At 49.7% G+C, this 11,940-nt stretch overlaps 1 long non-coding RNA gene across 1 annotated transcript in view; it reads right to left on the reverse strand.

Moving 5' to 3' along the window:
• LOC116668895 overlaps positions 1-11,512 on the reverse strand; it is a 286,311-nt gene extending 274,799 nt beyond the window's left edge. The window contains exon 1 of the long non-coding RNA XR_004326128.1: positions 11,356-11,512. This is a non-coding gene — a long non-coding RNA (uncharacterized LOC116668895). The remainder of the gene's footprint in view (positions 1-11,355) is intronic.
• Positions 11,513-11,940: the final 428 nt, after the last annotated feature.

An 11,940-nucleotide genomic window follows, 5' to 3' on the forward strand; every position in this document is an offset into this window, starting at 1 on the left:
GTAAGGGAGCAGGACACCATGGGGCCTTCCCGGGACAGACCCCCCCCCCCCACATCCACTGCTGTAGCTCCTCTCTGAAGTACCCAGATAACAGTATCTCATGCACATTTCCCGAGTTTTTCAGATGCTAAAAAACTACTAAATAGAAGAATTAAGTACTTGAGAATCATAAGCACGTGGCCTCCAGACCTTCTGGTGCCTAAAGATTGATCACCATCAACCAACCAGAGAATTGTGCACAGCTGATCACAGACTCTGGGATGTCCCTCTCTCACCTGGCCTTTAAAAAGGCTTAGCTGAAACCCTTCAAGGAGTTCAGGTTTTGGGGGCAAGGAGTTGGGTTATTTGCTTGGCCCAGCAATAAACCTTTCTCTGTTCCAAACGCCAACATTTCAGTATTTTTTGGCCTCCCTGTGTGTCAGGCATATGATCTTGAGTTCGGTAACAGTGACACCATACCCTCCCACAGACGTGAACCCCAACAAGACGGTCACATCACAACACAGTGGGACAGACCAGGGGATGGCAAATTGTCTTTGGAAAGGGCTAGATGGTCAATATTTTTGGCTTTGTGCACCATTTGGTCTTGGTGCAACCAGTCAAGTGTCTGTAGCATGAGTGCAACCACAGTCAATCAGTAAAGAAATCAGTGTGGCTGTGCTTTAATAAAGCTTTTTTTTTTTTTTTTTTTTTTTTTATAGTAAAAAGAGGTGCTGAGCCAGATTTGGCCTACAATTTGCTAACCCCTGGACTAGACATCCTGCATGTCTCAATGTTAAATAACATCAAGTTGAGTGTGTCAGTGATCTAGTCAAGTCGTTCATGAGACGAAATACACCTGATTGTCCCTGTGAAACTCAAGATTTTAGTCCTGATTATCTGCTAAAAAGTGCTGTGAATAAGAACATTCACCTCCCCCAAGTCAAGCAACTCTTGCACCAAAATCCATCCCACATTGAGCAGAACCAAGAAATATCATGAGATGGGGAAAAATGCACGAGCTTCTTAGAATGTGACCAGCTCAGCAATATCCTGCAATTTACAATTCCAAGCAGAAAAATTTTTCTAAATTAAACAGCTGTATCCAGGTTGATGGTTCCTCCAGTGTTCTCCAAGAGCAGTGGAAGGAGGGTCTTAACTTTGTTTACGTAACTAACACGCCTCTCAGGAGATTTCTCTTCAAGATCAAGAGCATCATCTTTGGCCAGGGAAATTCACTTTTCTACCTCTGAGAGTAGAAATCTGCTCACAGCTATTTATCAAGATTCCAGAATAAGACTTAGGACCCAGGGTCTGCTATCACCACAGCCCGCAAAACACAATAACTGGACATCATAGCATCGTCTGATGAGTGCAAGTATAGGGAAGGGCGAGGCCCTGGGGCAGAGCATGCGCTAGAGACCTGACGCGGATTTACGCCTGGAGGAGGCCACACCTGAGCAGACTGGCGGGCGAGAGAAGGGAAGAAAATTTCAGGCAGAGGAAACAGCAGGTGTTGTTCCTCAACTTGGAGAAAAAGAGCCCAGAGCTTTCCGGACTCTGAAAGAGGTTTATTGAGGAGGAGCTGGGAGAGGAGCCCAAGGATGGTTCTGGAGAGGTAAGGAGGGTCCAGATGACGGGAAGTGGGGAAGGTTGAGTTATGACATTTGGAAGAGGGTCCATGAAGCCTTTTAAGCATAAGGGGGATGTAAACCCAATTGCTTGCGGCGAGAGTACTAATTAGAGCTCATGGAGCTTCTGGCTTTGCACCAGGACCTGGGTTCTGTGCTTTCCACTCTCCCATTTATCCTGGTGTAACAACAATGAGCAAAGGATCTAGAAGCGGACTCCCAGGCCATGCACCTGTGAGTGAACCCCAAGCTCCATGTTCTCCTCTGCGCTCAGACATCAGAACTGAGCCCGCAGACCTTTTGGGTCTTCAAAACAATATTAAATAAAGAGACCCCAAAACATAAAAAGACAATAACCAATATTCTGGAGATGCTCATTTCATGGCTAATTTCTTCACACTCAGAATATATCCCTTTTGTGAAATGGGACTCAATCAAATAATAAAGAGAATTTAGAAGCTGCGAAGGAGTGGGCTAATTAAGCCACATTACTTAGCTCAGTGGGACACAAAGAAATCACTCACAGAATTCACCGTTTCCTTGAAAGAGAAAGAGAAGGCGTCTTTTGTCTTTTCCCGTTTGCCTTCAAGATGTCAAATTTACTTTTCCACATCTTCATTTTTTGGCTGACTTTTTGTTTGTGCGTGCACCGGTATGGATTTTGTGAAGAAGGCCAGTGTGAGCCACAAGACGACGGGGGGTGCTCTGCCTCTGGCGGGAGCCTTCTACCCCAGCCCGACAGTGACCCTAGCTGTGCCTCTCCAGTTCACTTTCTCCTTTGAAATGTCAAGAACACAGGCCATCATCTTTTTTTTTCTTTTAAGTAAGAAGCTTTTAAAAAAAACTACCAGAAAGCCAGAGGTGGACAGCTGCAATGCAGGGAAAGATAATGGGGGGATGGGGGAGGGGGGAGGAGAGTTAAAAGCATCTGATTTCACGAACAGTCCTAGCCCGTCTGCCTGGACTTCCAGGAAGCTCAGAGCTTCACCTGATGGTCAATCCCTGTTTAAAGATGACTTTAAGACAGTAAATGTGATTTTGATGTTAGTTTTTTTACTTTGTGATCTTTTTTTTTTTTAATAGAGGGGGTGTGTGTGCATGTGTGCGCTATAAGGAAAACCACCTCAGATCTCGTGTGGAATTAGGCAGGAAGAAGATATTCTAGAAACCAGAAAATCCTGCTGCCTTCGGCCATCACTATTTTTCAGCCCCACTTGTAAATCACATATAAGAGAAATCATGTCCTGGTAAACCGAGCAAGGGGCCTCACCTCCCCAAACTGTCCTTCATCTAAGAATAGAAGGTCTGTGGGGGGCACTGAGGAGAGTGGTGGCATTTTTCCTCCCAGAGAAGCCCTCCCAGAGCAGCCTCCCCTGACATCCACAAGCCGGCTGCGACTCACATTCTTCCCACAGCCTGGTGAGCTCTCGCTTCCTCCCCATGGATCCAGGCGGGTCTGTGGCTGTGGCGGAAGTGATGCAATGTGCCTTCCAAAGCAAATCATGAAGGTGGAGTGGCCTCTGCTCAGCCCATCCGGGGACACTCGCTCTTGGAACGCAGCCACATGGAGAGGACACTTGCAGGTGCCCACAGCCCTCCCCAAGTTCCAGCCAACAGTCAGCCTCAAGCGGGAGACAAATGAGTGATGAGCTTTCAGATAATTGTAGCCTCCAGCTGTCACATCAGCCCAGGCTTCCGGGTCTTCCCAGCGGGGGCCGCGTGGAGGAGAAACAAACAGTCCTCCCCACCAGGACTTTCCGGATTCTGACCCCGACGATCTGCGGGCATGATACACAAGACGAGTGTTTGACAGCATGGGGGTGGTTTGCAGTGTAACGGTCGTCACTGGAACACAGTGGAAGGGGAAGGGGACACCGGATTTCCCAGGATTACAGAGCGTTACCATTTAGTGACCTTACGCAAGTCATTTAACTTCTCTGGGACTCAGGATTCTCATTTGTAAATGGCAATATGTCTCTTACATATTAGAAATGTTGGGTTGCATAAAATTTGGTACAGAAGACACTTGATAAATATAAGGAAACACTATTCAAATAGGAAGGATTATTATTTCTCAAGTTCAGGAAAGTCTTCAGCGATCCAGTGACAAGTTCGTCAGGAATCCTACACGGTCCCAGGTGACGACGCTGGGTGGGGTCCTCGGGGCAGGTGCCTCCGTCCTTTAACTTTAACTGTGACCTAAAAGGTCGTCATGGGAATCCAGAGATAAAGTGACAACGTCTATGGAGTGCATTTAATTTTATGGTCCTACTAAATAGGGTTGTTTGGAGCACTAAATTGTACACATTCATATTAAGATTGAAAATGAACCACTTCTCAGGGAAGCTCTGGAGTTTTAACTCGCAGCCAGGCTGATACCAACCCACATAACGCACCGGGGGAGTCCTTTCCAGGAAAAATGTGCGGGATCTGGGATTTAATAAGTGTTTAATACATGTAAACTATTACTTCTGGTGCAGCTTGAAATGGCTTTTTTTGCACAAAGTGTTTCTTTTGGAGGAAATCTCTGTCTTGGGTTTTTTTCTGGGTGAGCTGGCTTCCTCTCTGTCTCTTCCATCCTCCTCCCCTCTCCCTTCCCATCCTCTCCTTCTGTACATCTACAAGTTTGAGTTTTGAGTTGGCACATACCTCTGCTGTGATCTTTTCTCTCTTTAAACTCAGCACCCGTGAGTGGACTCTCTTCTCTGAGCTCAGCACTTTCTCCTGCGCTGGTTCACTGAATCCTGGTGATGCAGCAGGTAGTGGACACTGCTCCCATTTTCCAGATGAGAACAGTGAGGATCGGGGAGATTCACGTTCTCATCCAGGATATACCAGCCGAGTGGTAGAACGCGGACGGCAGCCCAGGCCTCCAAGTTCTTTCTGCTCCACGCCAGCTGGGTGGAGGGCGCTATTCCATTCATCTGCTTCTAACTCCATATTCCCAAGGCTTCAGATGATGTCATTCTGTTTTAAATAATTTCAATTAACGCCTCCAACTGCACTGGGGAAATGTGTTTTCAAGTTGGTTTTATGAACGCTAGACTCACTTGGATATAGAACCAAGATATTTTGAGTATAAAATTAACACAGAGTAGATTATCAGCAAAGTCTGTTTTTTTAATAATAGGAGCGATTTGTGTCCTCAGGCCAGGTGGAGAGGCAAGAACTCAAAACCAGCGTCCCCTTTGTCAGACAGTACCCGCTCCCCAATAGGAAAGCAGAGTGGGTGCTGGAGAGGAGTCCTTCCCGACGTGGCTGTCGGGCACCATGGAAACCCAGACGTCATAACATCTGTATGTTTTTTTTTCCTCTTCCTGGAAAGAGAAATAATGAGCTCTTGGAATTCCAATTCCCACTGACTCTGAAGTCATGAACATATTAAAAAACAGTGTGAGTCGGTGACGTTCACAATTACTAAATTCATGTCAGAGGATATATCCAGAATCACCTCCCACCATTGAATATGGAACAGCCGGGCGTCGCCAGCCCCGTGGCGGGTGAGGCACAGCCGTTGCAGCAGTGGATGACAATGTGGAGAAAATGCTGGGAGGCGTGCTCGTTGGGGGTGACCACCCTCAGCCACCCAGCCTTCAGACACTTGCAAATGCCCTAAAAATCAGGGGGAAATGGAGAGCCAGTGGCAGGGAGGAGACTATAGGACAAACCAGGACAAACCAGAGACACAGCCTTGCCGCTTGTCACCCTCTCCCTGCGCCAGCCCGCTTGGCTCTGCCCGCGGGCACAGCTGTGTGGGCTGCACCCGGCCAGACGCATGTCACATCCTGGGATGGGCATGTGCCTTTCTCAGCCAGGAATGCATCCCCGTTCAAACCAAATAAGGCTCCGCAGATGACATCAGGGGGGCTTAGCTGGTACCACCACAGTGGGGCGATTTATCCGAGAGCTAAAAATGCTCACCTGCCTCGGCAGGGCTGACAGGCAAGCATTTGAGAGACACCTTGCTGGCCACCTTCCATTCTGAAGAGATGCCTGCCAGCTCTGGGGACGAGCATCCTTCACGTCAACCATCCTGCCAGGCTTGCTAAAAACTCTAAATACAGGCTTATTCGTGCTGCTACATCTCATATTCGGGGTTGGGGTTTGGGGGTAGGGGTGCTCGTCCCAGGCTGCTGGCTGTAAAAGCTTACTGTCTCTTTCCTCTCAAACTGCATCCGTCTGTGTCTGAAGAGGATGAGGAAGGGGAGCATGGGGAGCATCCGTGGGCTGAAATAAACGCTCTCCAGACTTATGAAGAGCATCTTGGTTTCACTCTGGGAACCTACAGCCGGCGCACAGATGAGAACAAAGAAAATGTGAAACTTTGGAAGAATCGCATCTCCATCCTTCTAGTAGGTTTTATGACTAGAGTTTGAGAGGAGGGCGCCCCCAAGATTCATCCTGCCACCCTCAACAAGCAGTTTTGGGGCACTAGTTCCGGGAAAGAGACAAGCGGAACTATAGATGATTTTCTGCACTACTTCACTGTCACGGCAAATGTGTACGTGATGATTTTCTGCTTTCAGAGTGTGTCTTGTCACCCCAAATAGCTTAGAAGCTTGCAGAAGCCCGCTGCTGTGATCTACTTCTTTGTGCCTCCTAGGAGGTTGGACCACACGCTCAGCATCCTTCTAGAATTCCTTGTCTCCTTGAAGGCTCCAATGACCCTCTGAAGTCAGTTACTACCCTCATTTTTACAAATGGGAGATCTGCGGCCCAGGGAGCTCGGGGTCATGTGGTGAATGAGTGTCTGGGGGGCCAGGAGGGCTGGACTTTGATCCTCAGCACAGGCCACGCGTTCCTTCATGTCACAGGGCAAAGATCACGCGACACTGATTAGCCGAGTGAAGTTTTGATCCCGAGGCTTGCAGGGTTTGGCTGGAGAGTCAATGAACATGAAAGTCCCAAGCAACTTGACGGCAAGGGCAAGGCTGGGCACTAAGGTCACGCATGGACACTACCCGCACCGCGGGGCAGGGGAAGCATCCCGCCCTTGGGGCCACGCGGGCCAGGTCCCAGCCCCCACAGCCCTCCACATGCTGGTGGTGGTCTCCCTCCAGCCGCCCTTGGCCAGATTGTTGTCTCCTCAGTGGCCTGGCCCCAGGGCCACCCACGGTCACTCTCCTACACACATGCACACCCAGTGTCACAAGACAACACACATTACATGACCTGCAGTGTGGCCACAGCCCAGGAAGCACCCTCTGTCCCAGCTCCTCATCACCCACGTGCTGGCTGCCTTGGCAAACCGCCCTGGGCCGTGAACACCAAGGTAATTTCCAGAACTGGCCCCAGGAAAGCCTGCCACAGACACCGTGTCAAAAATGTCACTCCCCTCCAACCCCGCAAACTCCCAACCTAGTTAACGGACATGTGACATTTGTTTACTAAAGGGGTCGCTTCCAAGGTTGACTTGTTTGATTACTACCGATTCCAATAGGATTCCATTCATGAAACCTGTGCTGAGCACTGTGCTGGGTGAGCCCCCGGGTGGGTGCCGTGGGGGGACACAGCCAGGCCCCCAAAAGCCCGGCCAGGGCGGAGGCGCATCCCTGCGGCCACACAGCCCCGCGCCGGCTCACCTACTGAAGGCAGCGGGATGGGGGGAAGGGCGGGCTCTGCCGTCAGCCAGCTCTGGGTTTAAATCCGATTTCGCCGTAACCAGTCCCCTCTGTTACAACACGGGAGGTCGCTTTGCATCGTGAGATCTGTTTGTAGCACAGCCTAGTGGGGAAGCCGTGGGGCCAGTGTTCTCACCACTAAAGAGAAGGCCGCGGTCATGTATGCCGGCTGCAGACCAAGCCGACAACTTGCAGAAGTGCCTTTCTCTACAGCAAAGTGACCCACATAGAAGCTACTAGAACCACTAAGCTTTCTAGGGCTGAAGCCACCTAGGAGGCTGTGGGTGAGCTAACCCCCTGTATGCAACAGTGGACCAGCGAAGAAGGCTACACCTGGAGCAGATGTTTAATTTGGATTTAAAATCACCTCCAGAACCTCATATCGGAATAGGGTGGACACACCCCAAGTTTCAGGCAGCAGAGAATGGGCTGTGTGTGCTGCTGGGTACAGATCCCAGTGAAGCGGCAGCTAAAGACTCAGCTGGTGCTGCGATTGCTCATTTTTATCGTTCCTTCAGCTTCCCAGCCACGGTAGATTTTGAGTGGTCTGCCTTTAACCTCATTTTCCTAAAAGGCTGATCATTTTTATTGTGCAAGTTTGGAGAACCCAAGGATTTTTAGGGCCACATCTATGCTGTCATAGCAGAAATGCACAGACATCCATGTGTATGTGTGTGTGAGTGTGTATGTGAATGTATGTGTGCGTTCATGTCTGGTGTACAGAAGGCGATTTATACGTGGAAGGTTCTGATGAAGTAATTGCCACCCTGCATCTGGTGTTCTGCTTGAGACTTTTTTTTACAATATCATATTGTTTTTACATTGAAGTATTGTTGATGTACAATACTGTACGTTACAGGTGTACAATATTATACATTACAGGTATACAGTATAATGATTCACAAGTTTTTAAAGGTTAAGCTCCATTTATAGTTGTTATAAAATATCGGTTCTATTCCCCATGCTGTACAGCACATCCTTGTAGCTCATTTTACACCTGATAGTTTGTACCTCTTAATCCTCCACCTCCATCTTGCCCCTCCCCTCCCTCTCCCCAGTGGTCACCACGTGTTCCTTCTCTACATCTGTGAGTCTGTTTCTTTTCTGTTATATTCACTAGTTAGTTGTATTTTTTTAGATTCCACATATAAGTGATGTCTTACAGTATTTGTCTTTCTCTGACTTATTTCACTTAGCATAATGCCCTCCAAATCCATCCACACTGTACGCCAGAAACTAACACATCTTTTTTACTGCACGTATTTTCAATTTACATATATGTACTGTTCATTGTTTCTAAGAACATTTAGAGCTTTAGTTTTTTAAACTTGCGTAGTTATCAAAGGAATAAAGCCAATCACAAAATAATAATTAATTTTAAAGGATACATACACCCTGCTATTAACAGCAACATGATTTATAATTGCCAAGACATGGAAGCGTCCCAAGTGCCCGTCAGCAGATGGATAAAGATGCAGCACATAATACGTAATGGAATACAACTCACCCCTAAGAAAGAAGGATATTTTGCCATTTGCAGCCTTTCATTCATTTTTTTTTTCCACTTCAAAAACCAGAATTTTATAAATGACATAAACATTTCCATTGCATCAAAAACAACAAAATACCTAGAAATAAACTTAACCAAGGAGGCTACCTATACTCCGAGAACCAAAATGACACAAAGAAATAGAAAGATACCTTGTGCTCTTGGATTAGAAGAATCAACACTATCAAAACGGCCACACTCCCCAAAGCAACCCACAGATCCAGCGCAACCCCCGTCAAAATAAATACTCACGACATTCCTCACAGAGTTGTTCTGGTTGGGACTTGGTGCTGAAAGGACTCAGACCAGCTGAGGCTGCTGGGAAGAGGCACGCCTGGGGCCAGACACATTCTGCACCAACAGGAGGGTCTGAGTCTGGGGCCGGCCTCAGCCCTGACCGCGGCAGGCCGGTGGGCCCTGGGTAACCAGCTCCTGCCTTCTTAGCGAGGCTCCAGCTCTGGTCAGGCACCTTTCCAGCTGCTCTCTGAGGTGCGATGAGATTTTACTCTCAGCCAGTGTGGCTCAAACCCTACCCCCATCTCCCGCCCCCCAACCCCGCAGCTTCAGTAGCCCCTGGCAACTTTTAGAAATGCAAATCTCATCGTTGACCTCCTGGATCAGAAATCCCAGGGTGGGGCAGCCATCTGGCTTTTTACCAAACCCACCAGGGGATTCTGATGCACCTACAGCTTGAGCACAATGTTCCAAGCAGAAGCTGAACACTTCCTGTGAGAGTCCTCACACGCGAGACACCTCTCATTTATTTATTCAGTCATCTGTTTGCTCATTCAACAAATACTCATTGAGTGTCTATGATGAATTACTGTTTTAGGTTCTGGAATGAAAAAAAAAAAAAAAAGGCAAACATCCCTGCTGTCTGGGATCAGTAGAAAGTAGTGGTTCAGTTCTCAAACTCAGGAACCAGACAGCCTGGTCTGCATCTCAGCCCCCCGCCCCGCCCCCCCGAGCTGTGAGGCAAGCTACTTAAATGCGTTGTGCTTCGGTTCCCCATCAGTGCAGTGGGGTAAAAATTTCCTAGAGTTGTGGTGAGGTATTTAAAATCCTGCCTAAAACATAGTCAGCACTTAAAACGTTACTGCAATGTCACATACGCTCAAGTATAGTAGCAGTCATGTTGCGTTAAACCTGATTTCAGGGTCAAACGTGATACACGTCTTCTGCAAGACGTGGGAGCCCTCTGGGATGACGTATCCCACAAGGCAGACTCCTGATTCAGGTCGTTGAAAAAGATAACTAAGGAAAAACCCAGCCTCCCATCAGAAATGGCTGGTGGATAGTCTGGGAGCTGCTCCCTCTGCGGGGCTGAGAAGTGGCTGTGTGGACAAAGGACAGGTGAGCGAGGCGGGAGGACCCCGCCCTCTCCGTGAGGCCGCACCAGCTGGGAGAATGCCCGGGGCACGCAGCAAGCGAACCAGAGCCCCGGATGCAGTGAGAACCCAGGAAACGGGGTGACGGGGAGCACTTCACAGAGCACAGAGCCATGTGGCAGAGCAGATGGACAGGGCTGCCCCCTCCCCCACCCCACGTGGTGTCGGAACCCTTGGAACAAGAAGGCAAAGGTGACCTGTTACACAGCGCTTGGAGAGACAGCAGGGCTGTGAGCCCACAGCGGAGGGGACAGGGTACTGGGTGTCCCCTCCTTGAGAAGCCTGCCTCTCCCCCGCTGGTTGCCAGCCCCTGAGGCTCCTCTGGGCCACGGAGGGTCTGTCCCTCCAGCACCTGACCTGCTGAAGTTCTCAAATAAAAGCCCATCCCTTGTAGTATGTGTCAGGAACCCAGAAAGCTCACAGAAAAATGTGTCCACGCATCTAAAGAGCAGCCTTCCAAGCATAAGGAACCCACTGGCCTGTGTCACCCTGGAGGGCAGAAGCGGCAGCAGGGAGAAGTCCCTGGGAGGCAGAGGTGCACACAAGAAAAGGGGGACACTGCTCAGAATGAAGGCTTTGCAGCCCAGCCCCTGCACAGGTGCTCCCCCAGGGCTGACTGCTCTGTTCTCCAGGAAGTCGCTCACAGAGAGACGGCTGGATAACAAAGGCCCTTTCCAGCCCAGGCCTGTGATTGATCAAATCCTCGGACTGAACATATTTAAGATACTTGCCCCCTTCCCGCTCAGCAGAGGCAGCTCTGAGCCCACCTGCATTCACCACCCCCACCTACTTCCCCGCAACCTGCAAACCTGGGGACACTCGGAGACATCATTATCGCATCACTTCGTGAGTGAATTAGGAGCAAACAATTCATTTCCCAGCTCTCCTGTCGAGTTTAAACATCAGACAGCAAGCTCAGATCAGGAGAAACCTGGCAGGTTTTATTGGGGGTCCAAATCTAGGCTAAATACTGATTTTGAAAATGAATGAAAAAAGGCAGCAGGGAAGGTATGTGTTTCCAGATTGCAAACATTCAGCCTCAGGGCTGAGCCCCTCCTGGTACCCAGCTCTGGTCCGAGGGCAGGGGCGATGCTGAGGACCCCCCAAACGGTGCTCTGAGCCCCTGGGACCCAGGCTAGCAGAGAAGACTAACACATGGGACAGCCAGAAAGCTGCGGACCACTGACCTGAGCATGCCGGTCATGAGCACAGCCAGAGACCTCGCTGCTCAGGTGCCGGTCCCACGTCACGCCATGTGCCGGGGACCCGGGTGGTCAGACCCAGGCCCCACCGCGGAGGAAGCCACACTGGTGGGGGACAGACAGTTGTCAGTGATCACCAGGGTCCCTGCAACAAAAACAGGTTGGAGGAAGGTGAGGGGCAGGGCCCTAAACACAGTCTAGGGGTGTCTGGAAAGCTCCCGAGAGGAGGTGAAACATGACCTCAGTTCTGGAGAACAAGACACAGAGGCAAAGGGAAGGCCATTCCAGGCCAAGGGCAGCACCAGTGTGGGCACAGGCCTGGGGACGTGATCAGGTGACAGCGGCTGCGGCCATCGCCAGGTGCTTACTGGACGAAGGGACCCCACCTGAGCCTTCAAAGCAAGACAGGATTAGCCCAGGGTCCCGAGCCTGGCATCACAAATAGAAGGAATTCCTCTCCAACAAACTGCCTACTTGAAGGCCCAGACCGTTCCACGGAGGGCAGTGGCTGAAGTCTCGGCTCAGGCCAAACTCCAGCATTGACTAGATCAAAAGAAGTATGAAATCCTG

This window comes from Camelus ferus, chromosome 15 (assembly GCF_009834535.1).
Source record: "Camelus ferus isolate YT-003-E chromosome 15, BCGSAC_Cfer_1.0, whole genome shotgun sequence".
Classification (NCBI taxonomy): domain Eukaryota; kingdom Metazoa; phylum Chordata; class Mammalia; order Artiodactyla; family Camelidae; genus Camelus; species Camelus ferus.